The sequence below is a fragment of the Palaemon carinicauda genome, chromosome 20, assembly GCF_036898095.1.
Source record: "Palaemon carinicauda isolate YSFRI2023 chromosome 20, ASM3689809v2, whole genome shotgun sequence".
Lineage (NCBI taxonomy): Eukaryota > Metazoa > Arthropoda > Malacostraca > Decapoda > Palaemonidae > Palaemon > Palaemon carinicauda.
In genome coordinates, this window is record NC_090744.1 from 13360154 (window position 1) to 13381789 (window position 21636).

At 42.4% G+C, this 21636-nt stretch overlaps 1 protein-coding gene and 1 long non-coding RNA gene across 2 annotated transcripts in view; both read right to left on the reverse strand.

Annotated features, from left to right (window-relative positions):
- LOC137660159 (uncharacterized) overlaps window positions 1-15232 on the reverse strand; it is a 28928-nt gene extending 13696 nt beyond the window's left edge. The window contains exon 1 of the mRNA XM_068394853.1: window positions 15112-15232. The gene's annotated coding sequence lies outside the window, so the exon portion shown is untranslated. The remainder of the gene's footprint in view (window positions 1-15111) is intronic.
- A 3671-nt stretch (window positions 15233-18903) lies between these two features.
- LOC137659447 (uncharacterized) lies at window positions 18904-20634 on the reverse strand. Its single transcript, XR_011047535.1, has 3 exons — window positions 20598-20634; window positions 19749-19943; window positions 18904-19483 (listed from the first exon to the last, which is right to left on the reverse strand). It is a non-coding gene; the product is annotated as an uncharacterized lncRNA (long non-coding RNA).
- Between the last annotated feature and the right edge of the window lie 1002 nt (window positions 20635-21636).

Sequence of the window (21636 nt, forward strand, 5' to 3'; positions counted from 1 at the left end):
ACGTCTGATCACCGCCGAGCCAAAAGTGAAGTGAAGCAAGTCACCGGTGTGTGGAGGGGGGAGGGGTAGCAAGCTACCCTTCCCCACCCCCCGCTAACTAGCGCGGGGGTAATTAACCCTCGTTAAAAACTATTGGCTCGTCATTTCAGCTGCGCTAAAGTAAAACCCTTTGTAAATAGCGTGGTTTGTATTTCGGTTACGGAACAAATAAATTTTTGAATATACTTACCCGCTGGTTATATAAAAGAGCTGAAGTTCCTGACGCCAGGGCAGAAATTCAAATCTCGCGCTATCGAAGATACGCCAGGTGTACCAACCGCACCCTAGCGGTAGAACAGGTGGAACTACACACCAACTCCAGTTCTTCCATGCCTCATAGCCATACCATAGGTAGTCTCTAGAGGGGAGGAGGGTGGGTGTTAAATTTATATAACCAGCGGGTAAGTATATTCAAAAATTTATCTTATTATGAAAATATCATTTTTAAATATAGAACTTACCCGCTGGTTATATAAAAGAGCTGATTGACACCCCTTGGTGGTGGGTCAGAAACAGCTACATATAGAAAATTCACTTAAGGGTTACATACAATAAACTTAAGCAGTTCTCACCTGATAAGGAAGCTGACAGCAATGATACTCTGCCTCATTTCGTACGCTATCCTTAAGAGATCCAGTAATCCACTCGGGCTGAAAATCTCTAGGAGCTGTCAAACGGTACAGCCACCTATAACATGACAGAACCTCAACCAATACCCTTGTTCCGGGTGCACTCAAGGAACAAATTGACCACCTAACCAAATCAAAGATTGCGGAAGACTGACGCCCAATCTCCACAAACAACCATAACAAACGAGTTCCAAGAGATAGAAAAGGGGTATTAGGAAAAAAGGGAACGTAGTGGTAGATCATTCACCTACTATCGCTTTAGCCGCTATAAAAGGACCCAACGTAAAAAAGTCCTCATAGCGAGTCTGAACATTCTTCAAATAATGGGATGCAAAAACAGACTTACTTCTCCAAAATGTTGTACCCATCAGACTTTGCAGAGAACGGTTCTGTTTAAAGGCCACTGAAGTCGCTACCGCTCTGACTTCATGTGTCTTGACTTTGAGGAGCCTCTGATCCGACTCATCACACTGAGCATGAGCTTCTCGAATCAACAATCTAATGAAAAAAGACAAGGCATTCTTAGACATCGGCATCGAGGGTTTCCGGACTGCACACCACAGAGCGTCTGAGTTACCTCTCAGATTCTTAGTCCTGTCCACATAAAGCCGTAGCGCTCTAACTGGACAGAGAACCCTTTCCAATTCACCGCCAGCCAAATCAGAAAGGTTAGGAATCTCGAAGGATTTGGGCCATGGCCGAGAAGGGTTTTCGTTCTTGGCCAGGAACCCCAGTTGCAAAGAACAAATGGCTTTCCCATTCCGAAAACCAATGTTCCTGCTTAAAGCGTGAACTTCACTAACTCTTTTCGCAGTGGCGAGGGTAACTAGAAAAAGGGTTTTCAAGGTTAAGTCCTTAAATGAAGCCGAGTGTAAAGGCTCAAATCTGTCACTCATGAGAAATTTAAGGACAACATCCAAATTCCAGGCGATGGGAGCTGTTTGAATCTTCTTGGTCGTATCAAAAGACCTAAGTAAATCTCGTAGATCTTTATTATTAGAAAGGTCTAGGTTCCTGTGTCGAAAAACCGTCGCCAACATACTCCTGTAACCTTTAATAGTCGATGACGAGAAGTTATGCTTAACTTTAAGGTCCAAGAAAAAATCTGCTATTTGGGAAAGCGAGGTACTGGAAGAGGAAATCGCGTTAGTTCTACACCATTCCCTGAACAACTCCCACTTGGACTGATACACCTTGATGGTTGAAGACCTTCTTGCCCTTGCAATTGCCTTGGCTGCCTTCTTCGAAAATCCTCTAGCTCTAGCGAGTTTTTCGATAGTCTGAAGGCAGTCAGACGTAGAGCTCGGAGGTTTTGATGATTTCGGGCCAAGTGAGGTTGTCTGAGAAGATCGGGTCTCATGGGAAGGCTTCTCGGAACATCCACCATCCATTCCAGTACCTCTGGAAACCAGCTCCTTGACGGCCAGAACGGAGCTATCAGTGTCATTCTGGTCTCCTCGTGTGAAATGAACTTCTGAATCACTTTGTAAAGGATCTTGAACGGAGGGAAAGCATAAACCTCCATGTGTGACCAGTTCATCAGAAAAGCGTCTATGTGCAAAGCTTCGGGGTCTGGAACCGGAGAGCAGTAACACTCTAGCCGTTTGGTCTTCGTGGTGGCAAAGAGATCCACGAGAGGTCGACCCCATAACCGCCACAGACTCTTGCAGATGTCCGGGTGCAGAATCCATTCTGTAGAGAGAACCTGACCTTTCCTGCTGAGTCTGTCTGCGCTCACATTGTTGACCCCCTGGATGAACCGCGTCAAAAGAGTCACCTTCCTTTCCTCCGCCCAGATGAGGAGCAGTCTTGCAATCTCGTACAGAGGCCAAGAGTGGGTCCCGCCTTGTTTCACAATATAGGCCAGAGCTGTCGTGCTGTCCGCATTGACTTGGACCACCTTGCCCCTGATCTGCTTTTCGAAGCCGATGAGAGCCAGATGAATAGCTAAAAGCTCCTTTTGATTGATGTGGAGAGAGGTTTGCTCCACCGTCCAAGTCCCCGAAAGCTCCTGCTTCTCTAGAGTGGCTCCCCACCCCGAATTGGAGGCGTCGGAACACAACACGAGGTCTGGGTTCCTCTGAAGTAAAGACAAGCCTTCTTTCAGTCTGGGCTCGTTGTCCCACCATTGAAGATGAGACTTGATGGAAGCCGAGATGGGAATGCAATCCCTGTCGAGGCTGTCCCCTTTCTTCCAATGGCGGTTGAGAGATGAAACTGAAGAGGACGCAAGTACAACCTCCCCAGGGTCACGAACTTCTCTAACGACGAGAGAGTCCCCAGAAGGCTCATCCAATCTCTGACGGAGCAAAGATCTCTCTTCAGGAACGTTTGGACTTTTAGGAGGGCTGCTTGGATTCTCACCGACGACGGAAAAGCCCGAAAACTCCGACTGTGAATCTCCATCCCCAAATAAAGAATCTCCTGGGATGGAATCAGTTGTGATTTTTCCGAGCTCACCAGGAGACCCAGTTCTCTGGAGAGATCCAAAGTCATCTTGAGGTTCTTCAAACAACAATCGGCTGAGGAGGCTCTTATCAGCCAATCGTCCAGATACAGAGAGGCCCTGATTCCCCTCGAATGCAGCATGCTTGCCACGTTCAGCATGATCTTGGTGAACAATAGAGGAGCCGTGCAGAGTCCGAAACAAAGAGCCCTGAACTGGAAGACCTTGTTTCCGTCCATGAACCTCAGATAACGTCTGCAGCTGGGATGAATCGGAAGGTGGAAATAGGCATCCTGAAGATCTAAAGAGACCATCCAATCGTCCTTCCTCACAGCTGCCAGAACTGTTTTCTGAGTCTCCATAATGAACGTCGAGTTCTGGACGTAACCATTTAGCACACTTACGTCCAGAACCGGTCTCCACCCCCCGGAACTCTTGGGTACTAGAAAAAGGCGGTTGTAAAACCCCGGAGACGTAACATCCTGCACTTCCTCTATTGCTTGCTTCTCTAATAAAAGAGACGTCTGCAGAAGCATGGCTCGCTTCTTGGGACCCTCTCTGTATTTGGGCGAAAGATCCACTGGATCTGTGACTAAAGGAGGATTGGTCAGGAAGGGGATCTTGTAGCCTTCCTTTAACACCTGGACGGACCAGGGGTCCGCTCCATTCCTCTCCTAAGCCTCCCAAAAGTGAGTCAACCTGGCACCCACTGCTGTCTGAAGGGAAGGGCACTCAGACTTTACCTCGGCCGGACTTGCCCCCTCTGCCTCTAGGCTTCCTTCCTTCTGGTTTAAAAGAGCCTCTTCCAGAGGGCTTCCCACGAAAGGACTGAGGTCGAAACCCAGAAGAAGATTCCTTAGGTTTACGAGAGGAGAATGACGGAGGCAAAACTTTCCTATTCAAATGAGTAACTAAGTCATGTGTGGCCTTCTGCGTGAGAGCAGTAGCCACCTCGCCTACCAATTCCTGCGGAAATAAGGAATTAGACAAAGGTGCGAAAAGAAGGCCCGTTTTCTGGTAGGGAGACACTCCTGCAGAGAGAAAAGAGCACATCGTGACCCTTTTCTTGAGAATTCCAGCTGTAAACAAGGCAGCAAGTTCGTTGGAGCCATCCCTCACACCTTTGTCCAAGCAGGACATCAAATGAACCAAACCACTAGTGTCCATTTCTGTCATATCAGAGACCCTCTTACTCAAAGCCCCCAAAGTCCAGTCCAAGAAATTAAAAACTTCGAAGGCCCTGAACAGACCTTTAAGCAAATGGTCGAACTCTGGAATGGACTACCAAATCTTCGTCTTCCTTAAGGCAAGACGACGAGAAGCATCTACCAAACTTGAAAAATCCCCTTGGGCAGACGAAGGAAAACTCAAGCCCAATACTTCACCAGTCTCGTACCACACACTAGATTAAGAGGCTAATCTAGCGGGAGGAAAGGCAAAGGCCGTCTTGCCAAAAGATTTCTTGGAGTCCAACCAAGAACCCATTAATTTCAAGGCCCGCTTAGAGGATCGAGAAAGAACCATCTTGGTATAAACTGGAACCTTGGTAGCTTTACCTAAGATGAATTCAGAAGGCGGAGAACGAGGGGCCACAGGGGTAAATGAATCCGGGAAAATTCCAGTCAGAATAAGCATAAACTTGCGAAGGTCCACCGCATGCTGATAATGCTTCTCCTCCTCATTCTCAGAGACTTCCTCAATAGGATCATCCTCATCCGACTTTTCCTCTGGTTCGTCTTCTGGCGGTGCAGCAACAGCCGCAGCCTGAACCGAAGGAACAACGTCTGGATGGGACTGCCTGTCAAGGCCAACATCTGTGTCAATCTGATGGGGAGAAGTAGAAGTAGATTGATGCGAAACACGGACGTGTAGACGATCATCCTCAACCAACAACTGCCTAGACCGCTTCGAATCCGACTGCTGTTGAACAGAAGAACCCTTGAAATCAGAAGGTAACTGTCGAAGATCGCCGAGAGGTCGCGTAAAGTCTGAGGACTGTTGACGCGAACGATCAAAGTAGTCAGGATGTCGACGCTGCGAATCAATGTTTTGACGCGAAGCGTCCAAAAGTTGTTGACGCGGATGATCCACTACTTCAAATCGTTGACGCGTCTCGTCCACTCGTCGACGCCGATGTTCTTCCCCGCGACCAGAATACGAAAACTGGTCAACCAAAACTCTTTGACGCGACTCATCAAAATCAACCTGGCGTTGAACACTATGACTGGGAGACCGCCTAAGTGATAACTCGTCAAGACCAGAAACTATCGAACGTCTGTGCGATAACTGGTCTGACATCGAACGCCCAGACATAACGCCAACACCTGGTTGATAAGAATCCATCAACGACGAGAGTTGTTCCTTCATAGACATAAGCGCAGACCATTTCGGATCAACAGAACTCCTAGAGGGAAGATTCGCACCAACGTCACCACGCATTTCGGGGGAAGAAAGCCAATCCGATGGAAGAGGGGGTGCATGAATAGTAACAAGGTCCGAATCGGAAGGAATCATATCCACACGAACACGGTGATCTGAACGTTTGGCCGGAGTGCAAGCGCTGGGAGAACGGAAACGTTCCGGTGAACCCCACGAACTACATCCTGGACGCACAGGCGATTCCCGACGCTGTGAAACATCATGCGTCCGTTTAAGCGGTCTTGACGCTCGACGCCAGATCTCACTCCCCGACCCTTCATCGGAAGACGGGGATAACGCATGAACCTCACCTTTCCTACGATGAGGGTGAACGACCTGAGCTACGGCAACAGGAACGTTCGAGGGGACGTCTGCACGATTGATGACGCTTCTCGTTCCCTTAAGCCGTTCGACATTACTTCTCCCATGGGTTCGAGAGCTCGAAAGAGGTCTTAGGCTAGGTGAACGACAAGATCGTGCCGACGCACCCTCCGCAACACTAAACACATTATCAACACTTGTCACAATACCGAGAGAGTCACGATTCTTCGGTACCACATCAGACACTGAAACACTTTCCATAGTTCCGATAGGCTCACGGTTTTTCAATACCTTTAACTCGGAAAAGATAGTATTTCTATCGGCTGCTAAAGACTCAACTTTCTCACCAAAAGACAAAATAGCAGTAAACATGTCTTTCATAGTAGGTTCCTGATCTACCACCACAGGGGAAGGAACAGGATTAGGAACAGGTAAATTAGGTAAGGCTCTATCCACAGATCGGGAAGAACTACGCCTAACTCTATCTCTCTCTAGTCTCCTAACATAACGATCGAAAGTAACAAAATCATCATCAGTTAAGGAAAGACACTCATTACACCTATCATCTAATGAACAAAAATTACCCCTACATTTTACACAAATAGAATGAGGATCAATAGATCCTTTAGGAAGTCGTGTACGACAACCCTCACTAACACACCTACGCTGAGCAGGGGAGGAGTCGGCCATTTTTAAAGCTAACGTGAGAGACCGACAAGCAGAAAGTAAGGGAAAAAGCAATAAAGAAAATCTCAAACAAAAAGATTTCAAGATAAGAACCAAGGGAAATTAATCAACGATAGCTTAAACTCAAAAAAGAAACGTTGTACATCACCAAACAACTTCCCAAGAGAGTAAAACACGAGAGCGAACTTCTATATGTCAGTCAGCTATGACGGCAGAGAGAAGAACTGGAGTTGGTGTGTAGTTCCACCTGTTCTACCGCTAGGGCGCGGTTGGTACACCTGGCGTATCTTCGATAGCGCGAGATTTGAATTTCTGCCCTGGCGTCAGGGACTTCAGCTCTTTTATATAACCAGCGGGTAAGTTCTATATTTAAAATAAAATATCTTAAAAACATTAAAACAGATATTTCATACATAAACTATAAAAAGACTCATGTCAGCCTGTTCAACATAAAAAAAATTTCTACAAGTTTGAACTTTTGAAGTTCAAACTTAGGTGCTTCGAACATTCCAAATGACGATAGCTGGCGAAATGAGTTGTGGTAGTCACCACACAGACTGCTCCAAATACACAAAATCCAACGTAAACAGCATCTAATATCAGAAAAAGAGGAAAATGTTATTTTTATTAGTAAAATAAATTTTTGAATATACTTACCCGATAATCATGTAGCTGTCAACTCCGTTGCCCGACAGAATTCTACGGGAGGGATACGCCAGCTATCACTATACTAGAAGGGGGTGTACTCACCAGCGCCACCTGTGGCCAGGTACTACAGTACTTCTTGTTGACACCTCCTCAATTTTTCCTCGGTCCACTGGTTCTCTATGGGGAGGAAGGGAGGGTCAATTAAATCATGATTATCGGGTAAGTATATTCAAAAATTTATTTTACTAATAAAAATAACATTTTTCAGTATTAAACTTACCCGATAATCATGTAGCTGATTCACACCCAGGGGGGTGGGTGAAAACCAGTGTACAAGATTAAAGGATAGCTAAGTATCCCGTATTTCATATAATCAGTTATCTCAAAATAACAATGAAATAATAAGTACCTGGTAAGGAAGTCGACTTGAACCGTTACTCTGCCTTTTTTAAGTTCGTCTTCCTTACTGAGCGCAGCGTTCCTCTTAGGAGGCTGAATCAACTCTAAGGTGCTAAAGTATATAGGGCTGCAACCCCTACTAAAGGACCTCTACACAACCTCTAACCCAGGCGCTTCTCAAGAATGAATTGACCACCCGCCAAATCAAAAGGATGCGGAAGGCTTCTTAGCCTACCGTAACAACCATAAAAACAACAATAAAAGCATTCAAGAGAAAGGTTAAAAAAGGTTATGGGATTAAGGGAATGTAGTGGCTGAGCCCTCACCTACTACTGCACTCGCTGCTACGAATGGTCCCAGGGTGTAGCAGTTCTCGTAAAGAGACTGGACATCTTTAAGATAAAATGATGCAAACACTGACTTGCTCCTCCAATAGGTTGCATCCATTATGCTCTGCAGAGAACGGTTTTTATTAAAGGCCATCGAAGTAGCTACGGCTCTCACTTCGTGGGTCCTTACCTTCAGCAAAGCAAGGTCTTCCTCCTTCAAGTGAGAATGGGCTTCTCTAATCAGAAGCCTTATATAATACGAAACCCCGTTTTTGGACATGGGCCTCGAAGGTTTCTTGATTGCACACCATAAGGCTTCTGACTGTCCTCGAATAGGTTTTGACCTATTAAGATAATATTTCAGAGCTCTGACAGGGCAAAGAACTCTTTCTAGCTCGTTACCTACCATGTTGGAGAGGCTAGGAATTTCAAACGATCTAGGCCAAGGACGTGAAGGAAGTTCATTCTTAGCTAAGAATCCGAGCTGTAAAGAACATGTTGCAGATTCGGATGTGAACCCAATGTTCTTGCTGAAGGCATGAACCTCACTGACTCTTTTAGCTGTTGCAAGGCAGACGAGAAAAAGAGTCTTGAGGGTAAGGTCCTTGAAGGAAGCTGACTGGAGAGGTTCGAACCTGGGTGACATAAGGAACCTTAAGACTACGTCTAGATTCCAGCCTGGAGTGGGTAGACGACGTTCTTTAGAAGTCTCAAAAGACTTAAGGATGTCTTGAAGGTCCTTGTTGGAAGAAAGGTCCAAACCTCTGTGGCGGAGAACTGAAGCCAACATACTCCTGTACCCTTTAATCGTAGGAGCTGAAAGGGATCTCTCATTCCTTAGATGTAATAGGAAGTCAGCTATTTGGGTTACAGAGGTATTGGTAGAGGAAACTGCATTGGCTCTACACCAGCTCCGGAAGACTTCCCACTTGGATTGGTAGACTCTACGAGTGGATACCCTCCTTGCTCTGGCAATCGCACTGGCTGCCTCCTTCGAAAAGCCTCTAGCTCTAGCGAATCTTTCGACAGTCTGAAGGCAGTCAGCCGAAGAGCGTGGAGGTTTGGGTGCAACCTGTCTACGTGAGGTTGACATAGAAGGTCCACTCTTAGAGGGAGAGTCCTGGGGACGTCGACCAGCCATTGTAGTACCTCTGTGAACCATTCTCTTGCAGGCCAAAGGGGAGCAACCAGCGTCAGCCGTGTCCCTTCGTGCGAGATGAACTTCTGAAGGACTTTGTTTATGATCTTGAACGGTGGGAATGCGTAAAGGTCGAGATGGGACCAGTTCAGCAGAAAAGCATCCACATGAACTGCTGCTGGGTCTGGAACTGGGGAACAGTACAAAGGAAGTCTCTTGGTCATGGAGGTGGCAAAAAGATCTATTGTCGGCTGACCCCACAAGGTCCAAAGTCTGTTGCACACGCTCTTGTGGAGGGTCCATTCCGTGGGGATGACCTGATCCCTTCTGCTTAGGCGATCTGCTGAGACGTTCATGTTGCCCTGAATGAACCTCGTAACTAGGGTGAGGTTTAGACTTCTTGACCAAATGAGGAGGTCCCTTGCTATCTCGTATAGGCTCCTCGAATGGGTCCCTCCTTGCTTGGAGATGTAAGCCAAGGCTGTGGTGTTGTCGGAGTTCACCTCCACCACCTTGCCTAGCAGGAGGGACTTGAAGTTCAATAGGGCTAAATGAACTGCTAGTAGCTCCTTGCAGTTGATGTGGAGCGTTTCCTGTTCCTCGTTCCACGTTCCCGAGCACTCCTGTCCGTTCAAGGTCGCGCCCCAGCCCGAGTCCGATGCATCCGAGAAGAGATGAAGATTGGGGGTCTGAATCGCCAACGATAGGCCCTCCCTGAGAAGGAGATTGGTCTTCCACCACAAGAGAGTGGTCTTCATCTCTTTGGTGACCGGGATAGAGACTGCTTCGAGCGTCAAACCCTTGTCCCAATGAGCTGCTAGATGGAATTGGAGAGGGCGGAGGTGGAGTCTCCCTAGCTCGACGAACAGGGCCAACGATGAAAGGGTCCCTGTGAGACTCATCCACTGTCTCACCGAGCAACTGCTCCTCTTCAGCATGCTCAGGATGCAATCTAGGGCTTGGCTTATCCTTGGGGCCGATGGAAAAGCCCGAAAATCCTGACTCCGAATCTCCATTCCCAGGTACACAATGGATTGGGAGGGAATGAGCTGGGACTTTTCTAAATTGACTAACAGACCCAGTTCTTTGATCAAGTCCAAAGTCCAGTTGAGACTCTCCAGACAGCGACGACTCGTGGAGGCTCTCAACAGCCAGTCGTCTAAATAAAGGGAGGCTCTGATGTCCGATAAGTGGAGGAATTTTGCTATATTCCTCATCAGATGCGTAAACACCATAGGAGCTGTGCTTAGGCCAAAACACAGGGCTTGGAATTGGTAGACAACCTTTCCAAAAACGAATCTCAGGAAAGGTTGGGAGTCTGGATGAATAGGAACGTGAAAGTAAGCATCTTTCAGATCCAACGAGACCATCCAGTCCTCCTGCCTGACCGCTGCTAGGACCGACTTCGTCGTCTCCATAGTGAACGTCTGCTTGGTGACATAAGCATTGAGCGCGCTGACGTCCAGCACCGGTCTCCAACCTCCTGTCTTCTTGGCCACCAGAAAGAGACGGTTGTAGAAGCCCGGGGATTGATGGTCCCGGACTATAACCACTGCCTTCTTCTGTAACAGGAGCGACACCTCCTGGTGCAACGCTAGCCTCTTGTCCTTTTCCTTGTAGTTGGGAGAGAGGTTGATGGGAGATGAGGTCAGAGGGGGTTTGCGGCAGAATGGTATCCTGTAACCCTCCCTCAGCCAACTGACAGACTGGGCGTCTGCACCTCTCTTTTCCCAGGCTTGCCAGAAGATCTTGAGTCTGGCTCCTACTGCTGTCTGGAGAGGAGGAGAGTCAGTTTTTGCCTTTAGAAGCCTTGGAACCTTTCCTAGACTTGCTCCTGGAAGAGTCTGGACGGGAGCTTCCTCGGCTGGGGGCTCTACCACGAAAGGGCGGAATAAACCTCGTAGCAGGAGTATCAGCCACTGGGGTGCGAAAAGTCCTTGGGACTGAGGGAGCAACCTTAGTCTTACGAGCTGAAGAGGCCACAAGATCATGGGTGTCCTTTTGAATCAGGGCCGCAGACAAGTCCTTAACAAGCTCTTCGGGAAACAGGAACTTAGAGAGCGGAGCGAAAAGGAGTTGAGACCTTTGACAAGGTGTGATGCTGGAAGAAAGGAAGGTACAAAGCTGCTCCCTTTTCTTAAGCACTCCTGACACAAACATTGAAGCAAGCTCGCCAGATCCATCCCTAATAGCTTTGTCCATGCAGGACATTAAGAGCATGGCTGAGTCCTTGTCCGCACGGGAGGTCTTCTTGCTAAGGGCCCCCAGGCACCAGTCTAGGAAATTGAACATCTCAAAGGCTCGAAATACACCCTTTAGGAAGTGATCTAGATCGGAGAAGGTCCAGCAAACCTTAGAGCGCCTCATTGCTGTTCTACGAGGAGAGTCTACCAAACTTGAGAAGTCAGCCTGGGCAGAGGCAGGTACTCCCAAGCCTGGTTCCTCTCCTGTGGCATACCAAACGCCCGCTTTAGAAGTGAGCTTAGTCGGTGGGAACATAAAGGAAGTCTTTCCTAGTTGCTGCTTAGACTGCAACCACTCCCCTAAAATTCTTAAAGCTCTCTTAGAGGACCTTGCAAAGACGAGCTTAGTATAAGTTGACTTGGCTGGCTGCATGCCCAGCGAAAACTCAGATGGCGGAGAGCGGGGGGTAGCAGAGACAAAATGGTCTGGGTATACCTCTCTGAAAAGAGCCAGGACCTTACGAAAGTCAATAGGAGGAGGAGAAGACTTGGATTCTTCCACGTCTGATGAGGGATCCAGGTGTGCAGCCTCATCATCAGAAACCTCATCACCAGAGTGTAGCGAAGTGAGAGGTAAGGTATGCTGAACAGCAGAATCTGCACGAGCGGGAGCAAAAACGCTTGTGGTTTCATCCTCAAGTCTCTGTTGCTGAGGCAAAACCTGAGGTTCAGGCTGCAAAGGCTGGTCAAAAGGAGTAGCAGAAGGTAGGCGCATGGGTTGTGGAGGCTGACTCCTGGCATGAGTGTCTGGACTCAAGAGTTGCGCTTGCTGTAAGGTTAGCGGATGCGCAGTAGTAGGTTCCTGAGGAACGAGTTGAGGTTCCTGAGGTGTGAGCTGCGAGAGTTGAGGTAGTGGCTGCGCAGAACGCAGTACTTGTCTCGCGAGTAGAGGTTCCTGAGGCGCAAGGCTAAGGTGTTGAGGCTCTCGCCTTGAGGAGGGTTGATGTCGCTGCAGCGAGAGCTGAGGTGTCTGCCTCATGGATGGGAGAGGTTGTTGTACCTCAAGAGAGTGTTGCCTCACTGGTGGAACCGCAAGTGGAAGCGGAGGAAGTAAGGTATAAGCTTCCTGTTCCCATTGCTGAGGTTGCCTTAAGGAAGGCGGAGGTAGCTGCACACCGCTGGAAACTGACAACTCAGTACGTGGTAAGGTATCCTGAGGAGCCTCAACATCGTACGCCTGGCAGACAGGACTGCGGTTAGGCGGAGCGATCGCAGGAGGAGGTGTAACCTTCTCAGCCTGACACTCACGCATCAAGACCGCAAGTTGTGACTGCATGGACTGCAGTAGAGTCAACTTGGGGTCGGCAGACACTAAGGTCTGCTGAGGCAAAGCCTTAACAGAAGAGATCTGTTGCGGCAGCACCTTACTCTTCTTAGGAGGAGTGCATTCAACTGATGACTGCGGCGAGTCAGAGCTGATCCAATGACTGCAGCCAGGTTGTAGAGCTCTTGAGGTCTGGACTCTGCGTTTGAGAGGTCTTGAGACCTGAGTCCAACGTTTCCTCCCTGACAATTCTTCAGCAGACGAGTAAAAGACGGGCTCAATCGTCTGCGGGTGGGAGTGACGGTCTCTGGAAGACACGCCCGCAACCACCGAGGATACTTCTGTGCGCCGATCAAGGCCTGCCGAACCCTTTTGCCCTTCGACATTGCTTCTCCCCTGGGCTTGGGAGCTTGCAAGAGGTCCCGGACTGGGAGGACGACTGGCACGCACAGAAGTACCCTCACGCACCACACTGACACTGACACTAGCACTTGGCACTGCACTGACACTAGCACTTGTCACAGCACTGGCACTATTACCACCCACTGCACTCTTGACCTTAAGTTCCTTGACTTCGGCCATAAGAGACTTATGATCACTAACCACCGATTCCACTTTGTCACCTAAAGCCTGAATGGCACGCAAAACAACAGACATATCAGGTTGAGGGCAAATAGTAGGTTCGGGGGTAGCCACTACAGGGGGAGGAAAAGGTAGGGGATCATGAGGTGAGGAAAAAAGTGAAGAGCGAGAAGAACTCCTCCTAACTCTCTCTCTCTCTAACTTGGTTGAATATTTAAGAAATCGGACAAAATCAAGTTCCGAAAGTCCGGCGCATTCCTCACATCGATCTTCCAACTGACAGGGTCTTTCCCTACAGTCAGAACACGCGGTGTGAGGATCTACCGAGGCCTTCGGAATACGCCTATTACAAGACCTACATCGTCTATGGGGTGGGGCTTGTGAAATGTCAGACATCTTGAATCAAAGAGTTAGCCAAGTGGGGATTCCAAATCAAGCAAAAAGATCGTTAACCATTAATCAGAACTAAATAATAGCTATCTAAGCTAATATAGAAGTTTTCCAGTAAAGCGACAGCCGAAATCTGAGAGAAATACTTCACCAAAAGCCGTGAAAATACTCCAAGATCATAAGCGTATCCCAGAACGTCTTGCCGGAAGCACGACAGAGGAAAAATTGAGGAGGTGTCAACAAGAAGTACTGTAGTACCTGGCCACAGGTGGCGCTGGTGAGTACACCCCCTTCTAGTATAGTGATAGCTGGCGTATCCCTCCCGTAGAATTCTGTCGGGCAACGGAGTTGACAGCTACATGATTATCGGGTAAGTTTAATATTGAAGAATACAAATTTTGTACATGACTGTCCCATCATTGTACACAGAAAACCTAACGTGTAGTTATCAACCCAAAACTGATGCTGTTTTCCTACAAAACAACCATTTAAAAAAAACACAATACTCCAGCAAATGCAGAAAAAAATATTGTAAAAACACAGGAAAACGCACATTTTGTACGTAGGTGTCCCATCGTTGTACACACAAAACCCCACAATAATTTTATTTTGTGTATTTGGCCCCAAACACCAGTTATAATCACCCAAAACAACAAACACGTTTGCAAAAACCATAAAAAAATGCAACATTTTAAAGGGACTGTTCCAACATTCTACACAGTAAACCCGACGTTAATTTGTGCCACTTTAGTTAACCTAAAAATCCTTCGGCTTAACTACACCATAGGAGCCTTTGTATATCAACGGCTAGTTCCTCCCGAGTGCACAGTAGACACCAGCTAACCTAAACTCCCCTGCCCTAACCTGACCTCCAGGCTGTGTCCTTACCTACTTAACTAATGGGGGGTTAACGACCCCTGCAACCCCCCTTACACTGCCGTATTCTTAGCTGGCCGACATCATACATACAGGTGGCCGCTATCACACATACACCCCTTATCAGTGCACTGTTCCGAGTAGGAACGGAGTCACCAAACTGATATTAAGTCATTGGGGTGCCAAAGTATAGCTACCTTCCTAAATTGGGTTAGCGGTGCAAGGGTAAATATAAGCCCGTTATATTTAAATAATGCTAATACCAGTTCTCAAGTTAAACTATATAGGTAATTTACTGCATATAACCATAATAAAACTGAAACATGATATATTTTAATAATATTTATCGATTATCTTCTTAAAATATAATTATACACCGAAAACTGCATTTGAGAACCTACCCACCACCGTATGACTATTTTCGATCTAGCCTGAACTAATGGCTTTTCCCTGCTACAGTACGATTGAATACTATTTATCAATTATATATTGAGATATATAAGATCAAACTGTTATAGAGGAAATTCTCTTAATAATGAAATATTTAACACCTTTTTGTGGCCAAAGGTTAAAACGATCGTAAGCGGGACAAGATCTTGGGGACTGAGATTCAAGTATAATTCAACGAATTTAAGTCTATAATCTTTATATATAAACATAAATCACTTTTAAAAAGTATTACAATATTGAAATTACTCTTACCTATTCATTTCACATCTAAATAAAGCACTGTACAAGTGAAACTGCTTTTTTAACCATGTTGCCGAGGATCAACAAAGTTTGTTTTTGTTTACGTCAGGGTTGCCAGACAGGGTTGCCAGGTTGGCCTTTTTTCAGGCCAAAAAACCTCAAGTTTAACCTTTTTGAAATATGTTGGCCTTTAGTAACATTATGAAAAAAGTGGGCCTTAAATACTGTATTTTGGGCCTTTTTTTCTAATAATGGGTTGGCCTTTTAAAGCTGTGGTTGATTAGAAGTTGGCCTTTTCTCTTTTAGAAAGTCTGGCAACTCTGTTGCCAGATTATTTCGACTGGATTATCGTACATGAGCCTTAAAATTGTCGTTTATCAACCAAAATTATCGTACACAGTTTCAATATAATTATCAAGGAGTTACATAATTGACTTATTTTAAAATATTTTAGTATAATTGTTTAATTAAACACACACACCACACATATATATATATATATACCTAAGGTATGTATCGTACATCGTACTGGACCTAAAATAATCGTACATGTACGATAATTATCGTACGAATGGCACCCCTGGTTCATTCTGGCACCCAATACCGGGAAGAAAAGTAAAAAGGTTTCAACTTTTAAATTTATTTAATGTTTTTTAAATATATATGTATGCTTTATTTGAGTTTATATACTTGTTTAAAGGTTTTTATATAAATTCTAAGTTTTATTTTAATTTATCTTATGTCTTGCTAAGTAAAAATACAATATTAAATATGAAATATTAATACATATGTTGGCATTATTTGGGCAACCGAACAAAGGCCATTTTGTGTATTGTAATGCAGTTTCCAGTATATTATCATAGATTTATTCATCATGATATGATAAACTTATTTATTTTCATACTGTAAGTATTATATTTCATTGAAATAATTACTTTATAATATTCTATTAAATATATGCTACATTATATTATTCACATATAAAGAGAGAGAGAGAGAGAGAGAGAGAGAGAGAGAGAGAGAGAGAGAGAGAGAGAGAGAGAGAGAGAGAGAGGGAGAGAGAGAGAATTATTATTATATCATGTTATTATATTATTCATTATAGAACAATATAAAATTAACCAAATCATTGTTTTGATTAAATGTGCATTATATGTATAAATGACCAATCGAATATCAAAATGCCATGTAAAATCCATAAATAAGGATTTAGTTATTTCAGTATATTGGGAAACATTTATGTTGATACGTATAGGCCTATATATAATCATATAAAAACACATTCGCAGAGTATACATTAATGTATGTGCTGTCCATACATTATTATATGTCTAAGATATTTCAAACAGGTTCCATAAGCCAGAAGATTGCTATTTCTATTCTTGTCCAAAAACAAAACGAATTGTGAACCTTCTTTTCTCTTCTAAATCATCTCGTTTACTTCACTATCAAGGTTCGTGTATTCAGTTCTTAATTAGGTAAAAAAAAATCGGTTGTTTTCCTTTAATGATTCAAAGTCAAGTTTTGCTATTCTTTTCTTTATTAGTTTCCATGTTTCACAACTGAACCATTTATTCCGTTTTACTCCTCTGTCTGATTGTGATGTTGGCAGATTCTTGAAAGATTTCAACTTATTTTACAATGAATATTCGAATCTGTGTGTTCTTCATTATCAAGTAACATTTCTAAGGCCACAAATCTGTTTCAGCGCTATAACAATCCTTTTCATTACTTGTGTTATCTTAGTTTTTCAATGTCAAATCTGGGAATTATGAAGTAGGGTTGCATTACTTTTCCTGGTCTCAACTTGGTGTCTAAAGAGTCGAGACCAAAGTTTTGTTGTCGCTTCGTATATCAGGTCTCGGTCTAAATATGTCATGCAGTAGTGACTTTTCATATTACCTTTTATTCCTAAATGGTCAATTTCGTAGAGATATTTCCCACGAAGATGTCCAAGCATACTCTGGTATATCTGTTCCCCATCATCAGTTCATTAGAAAAAAAAAAAACTTACTTCCCGATATGAAGTGCCATGCTCTCTCCCAGGATGTAGAAACCACTTTCCTCTACAAGTTTTATTCCAGCTGTTACCAAGTTGTGGAATGATCTTCCTAATCGGGTAGTTGAATCAGTAGAACTTCAAAAGTTCAAAGTTGGAGCAAATGCTTTTTTGTTGACCAGGCGGACATGAGTCTTTTTATAGTTTATTTATGACATATTTGTTTTTGATGTTAATAGTTTATATGTGACATGACTGTTTTGACGTTGTTACTTTTTTTAGAATGATTTGTTAATTTGTTCTCTTTTATTTATTTCCTTATTTCCTTTCCTTACTGGGCTATTTTTCCCTGTTGGAGCCCCTGGGCTTATAGCATCTTGCTTTTCCAACTAGGGTTGTAGCTTGGATAGTAATAATAGTAATAATAATAATAAGGCTTTTTTTTAAGAATCCAGTCAGTCTGGTTTCAGTGAATATACATATCCAGTTCATATTCTAAAAGAACTGACAAAGGCTTCTCTAATTTGCCATCCTACTTCAATGTGGTTAAGCTTTCCTCTGGATTTATCAACTTTAATTTGAATTATTTATTAGATACCTCACACCCTTCTCCCACTTTAAAGGTCTGCACGGGAATAAGGAACATTTCTACCATCTGCGAGTTCACTCAAGGCCACTTATCTTTCTTCTAACTCTGCCTTTCCCTTGCAGAAAGCCTCAGTTTTATGCTTTTAAGAGTATAGAATGAATTAAGAGTTTGTATAATAATATACATGCCCATAATAAATTATATAGGTATATCTGCTGTTACGCTACTGGTAACAATCCTTTATTTGTCTAAGAGACTCTACAATAGTATTTAGTATATAATAAAGGAGACAAAAACTAGAGAAAAACACTACTTGATTTATATTTGAACACGACTATGTATAAATATTTTATATAAATCAATGTTTATCTTTCGAAAACTCCCAAATCATCACACAACTTAAAAACTGAAAAGCTTAATTCTAATAGAACAAAGTAATGACAAATCAATTCCTGGGGACCAAATTACGAAAATACCTTTGGAAATTTAATCAAACCTTCACAGTTACAGACTGAATCTACTTAAAATACAACTTCTCAAAGATTAAACTATAACAAAGAATAACCAAATATAAATAATTCAATAAAATCACATGGCAATTTCATATAAGCACATTAGGGAACACAAAAGGGATAAATATTTAAAAGAATAACTTATACAACACATCCCTCTGAAAGAGGAAACAGAACATTGTAGATCCAAGTAACAAACCGATAGTTAAGAATTTTTACACAGAAGCTAAAGTCTAAACATCTGGAAAGCATATCAGCAATGAGGTCTAATCACAACTTTAATACGAAATATACTTGTTATACTGATGCAGGACCAAGGCCCATAGAGTAGACCTTTAAGTTTTTTTTTTTTAATTCTATTAACCCTTTTACCCCCAAAAAGGACGTACTGGTACGTTTCACAAAACACATCCCTTTACCACCATGGACGTAATAGTACGTCTTTGAAAATAACGGCTATTTACAATTTTTTTTTGCATATTTTTGATATTTTGAGAAACCGGGCATTTTCCAAGAGAATGAGACCAACCTGACCTCTCTATGACGAAAATTAAGGCTGTTAGAGCAATTTGAAAAAAATATACTGCATAATGTGCTTGAAAAAAATAACCCCTGGGGGTTAAGGGCTGGAAAGTTCCAAATAGCCTTGGGGTAAAAGGGTTAACAAAACACAATGGATTACCGTCAGAAAAAAACTAGACGAGATTATCTATAAATTTTATTCACAAGAGAAATATGACTTACAAATAATTTTTTTTTCAAGAGCATGAAAGAGCCCAAACCGCCTCTTCCACTGTCATCTAGGAACTGAGGTTACAGTTTACTTGACTAAGAAATCTAGGGGTCGTAAATCAGTCACCAATCTGCATCAAAGCTGCTCCTACAGCCACATCACTAGCTTCTACTTTGAGATAAACAGCTTGTCCGATTCAGATAGCCTTCAACACTGAAGACTTTGGATTCATTAGCTGCAAATGCACGTTGACAATCTTCTGCCCACTAGAGTCAATCTTAGGGCTGGCGAGATTAACCATTGGTACAGCTAGCTGAAAAGTTCAGATTTATAAAATCTAGCCATAGAGGGTTGTGAGTAGGCAATATTTGATACATGTAACCCATCATACTTGGGTGAAATCATTCCGCTCCCAACATCCATGACCCAAGTTGAGACTTTCCAATGGTAGTTTTCTGCCAGGTCTTGTAGGTGAAGTAACAGGTCTCACGATCTTTTAATGTATTTTGCACGTATAGTCGTGGACCAGTGTCAATGACAACATTTCTCAACTGAAACATAACATTAAAAGGTTGAAATGTTTAAAAACAGCATTTGTCATTTCAAAGGGAATAACAGTTTCGAAATTTAACTACAGATATGACATAGGCAGAAGCCTTCCTAGAATTTTCTGTCAAGGGTACTTTTCTAGTAGGTTAATAAAACTTAATTAAAAGTTTGGGATTTGCAACTTAATGGAAACGCTTATCAAAGGATTAGTGTCTTTAAGGGAGGCAGAGTTCAACTTCCGATAAACTTTCGAGACTTAAGACTAACCTGGTTTTTTGGTAAAAGATGCAGGGTAAGGCCCATGAGTTGGTCACTGCTCTGCCAACCCATTCTGGATAAGAAACTACTTCCCGTTCCATAGCTTCCTGCTTGTAAGGAGGTAGTTGTAGGTCTCCAACAGAATGGATTAGTCGCAGGTGTCAATACCACATTGTGAAGCCACAACTGATAGTAGAGGTAAATCTGAAAAAGTAATGATATCAGAAAAGCTTTTTCAAGCTGGGAATTTAATGCATGAAATGTCCTGCAAGATTATAGTGCTAGATATACAAAGTTAACCTCCTACTGTAGGAAGAGTTTATCACCCGTAATTATAGTAGGCATGTTTAACCATCTGAATTTTCACAATCTATTCCATAGAATTTCTAGCGATTCAATTCAACTATGGTTCTTAAGTCTACCAGGTGTGTAATATTATCATAATTACTTTCCATTAAGGTTTAACTAAATACCTCGTAAAATTGTCTCACTCAATTCTCTTTACTTCACAAATATGTCAACCCGAGCTGATTTGACCCACATCAAAATACTAAGGTATGAACATGTTCTACACAATTTCGGCCTTACAAATTTCCGAATATTACTTCCATAGAATTCAGGGGTTAGCTTATACGCCTTACAAACTAACCTCCGAGATTCATTATCACAGCATCGTTGAAAATCTAAAAGACTGCATAGGTAGTTCGCCCCTTGCACTTCAAAACACTGAACAAAAGGGGGGGTCACTATTCTCTGGACCACTACAAAATATATACAACTAAATTCACCACAACTCATGTACACTAAAACAAAACAATTGAATAGAATACAAAATCAACTCTTGCTGGAGCAACTTACGAAATACTGGAGATACTTAAAGAGTAATACTTAATAGTTACAACGCACCAGAGAATCTGACCTTAAAACAAATTCTAACTTCCAAAGAAGACTAAACTTCACCCCAAACAAGGAAAAATAAATACAAACAAAATCACAGTTCAAACAAGGATTACAGAGTAAATGCTATGGAAGTACAATTAAGGGGGAACTTCACGAAAAAGACAAAATAAATATTACTTGACATTATTAAAGCTAGCATAACATTATGTATACAATACACACACACACACACACATACACACACACACACACACACACACACACACACACACACATATATATATATATATATATATATATATATATATATATATATCAAACATTTGTTAATATATTTCATAACTGAATTGTAAAGGTTAAGGATTTCACCATCCCAATTTGCATGTCAAAATTCTTCAAGATAAAGGAATGAAGTCTATCGTCATAATGACGCCCTCCATTTATCTGAATAATAATAATAATAATAATAATAATAATAATAATAATAATAATAATAATAATAATAATAATAATAATAATAATATAGATAGCACCAGTAGTAATAATAATAATGATAGTAATAATAATAATAATATAGATAGCACCAGTAGTAATAATAATAATAATAATAATAATAAAAATAATAATAATAATAATAATAATAATAATATAGATAGCACCAGTAGTAGTAATAATAATAATAATAATAATAATAATAATAATAATATAGATAGCACCAGTAATAATAATAATAATAATAATAATATAGATAGCACCAGTAGTAGTAATAATAATAATAATAATAATAATAATAATAATAATAATAATATAGATAGCACCAGTAATAATAATAATAATAATAATAATAATAATGATAATAATAATAATAATGATAATAATAATAATATAGATAGCACCAGTAGTAATAATAATAATAATAATAATAATAATAATAATAATAATAATAATAACAATAATAATATAGATAGCACCAGTAGTAATAATAATAATAATAATA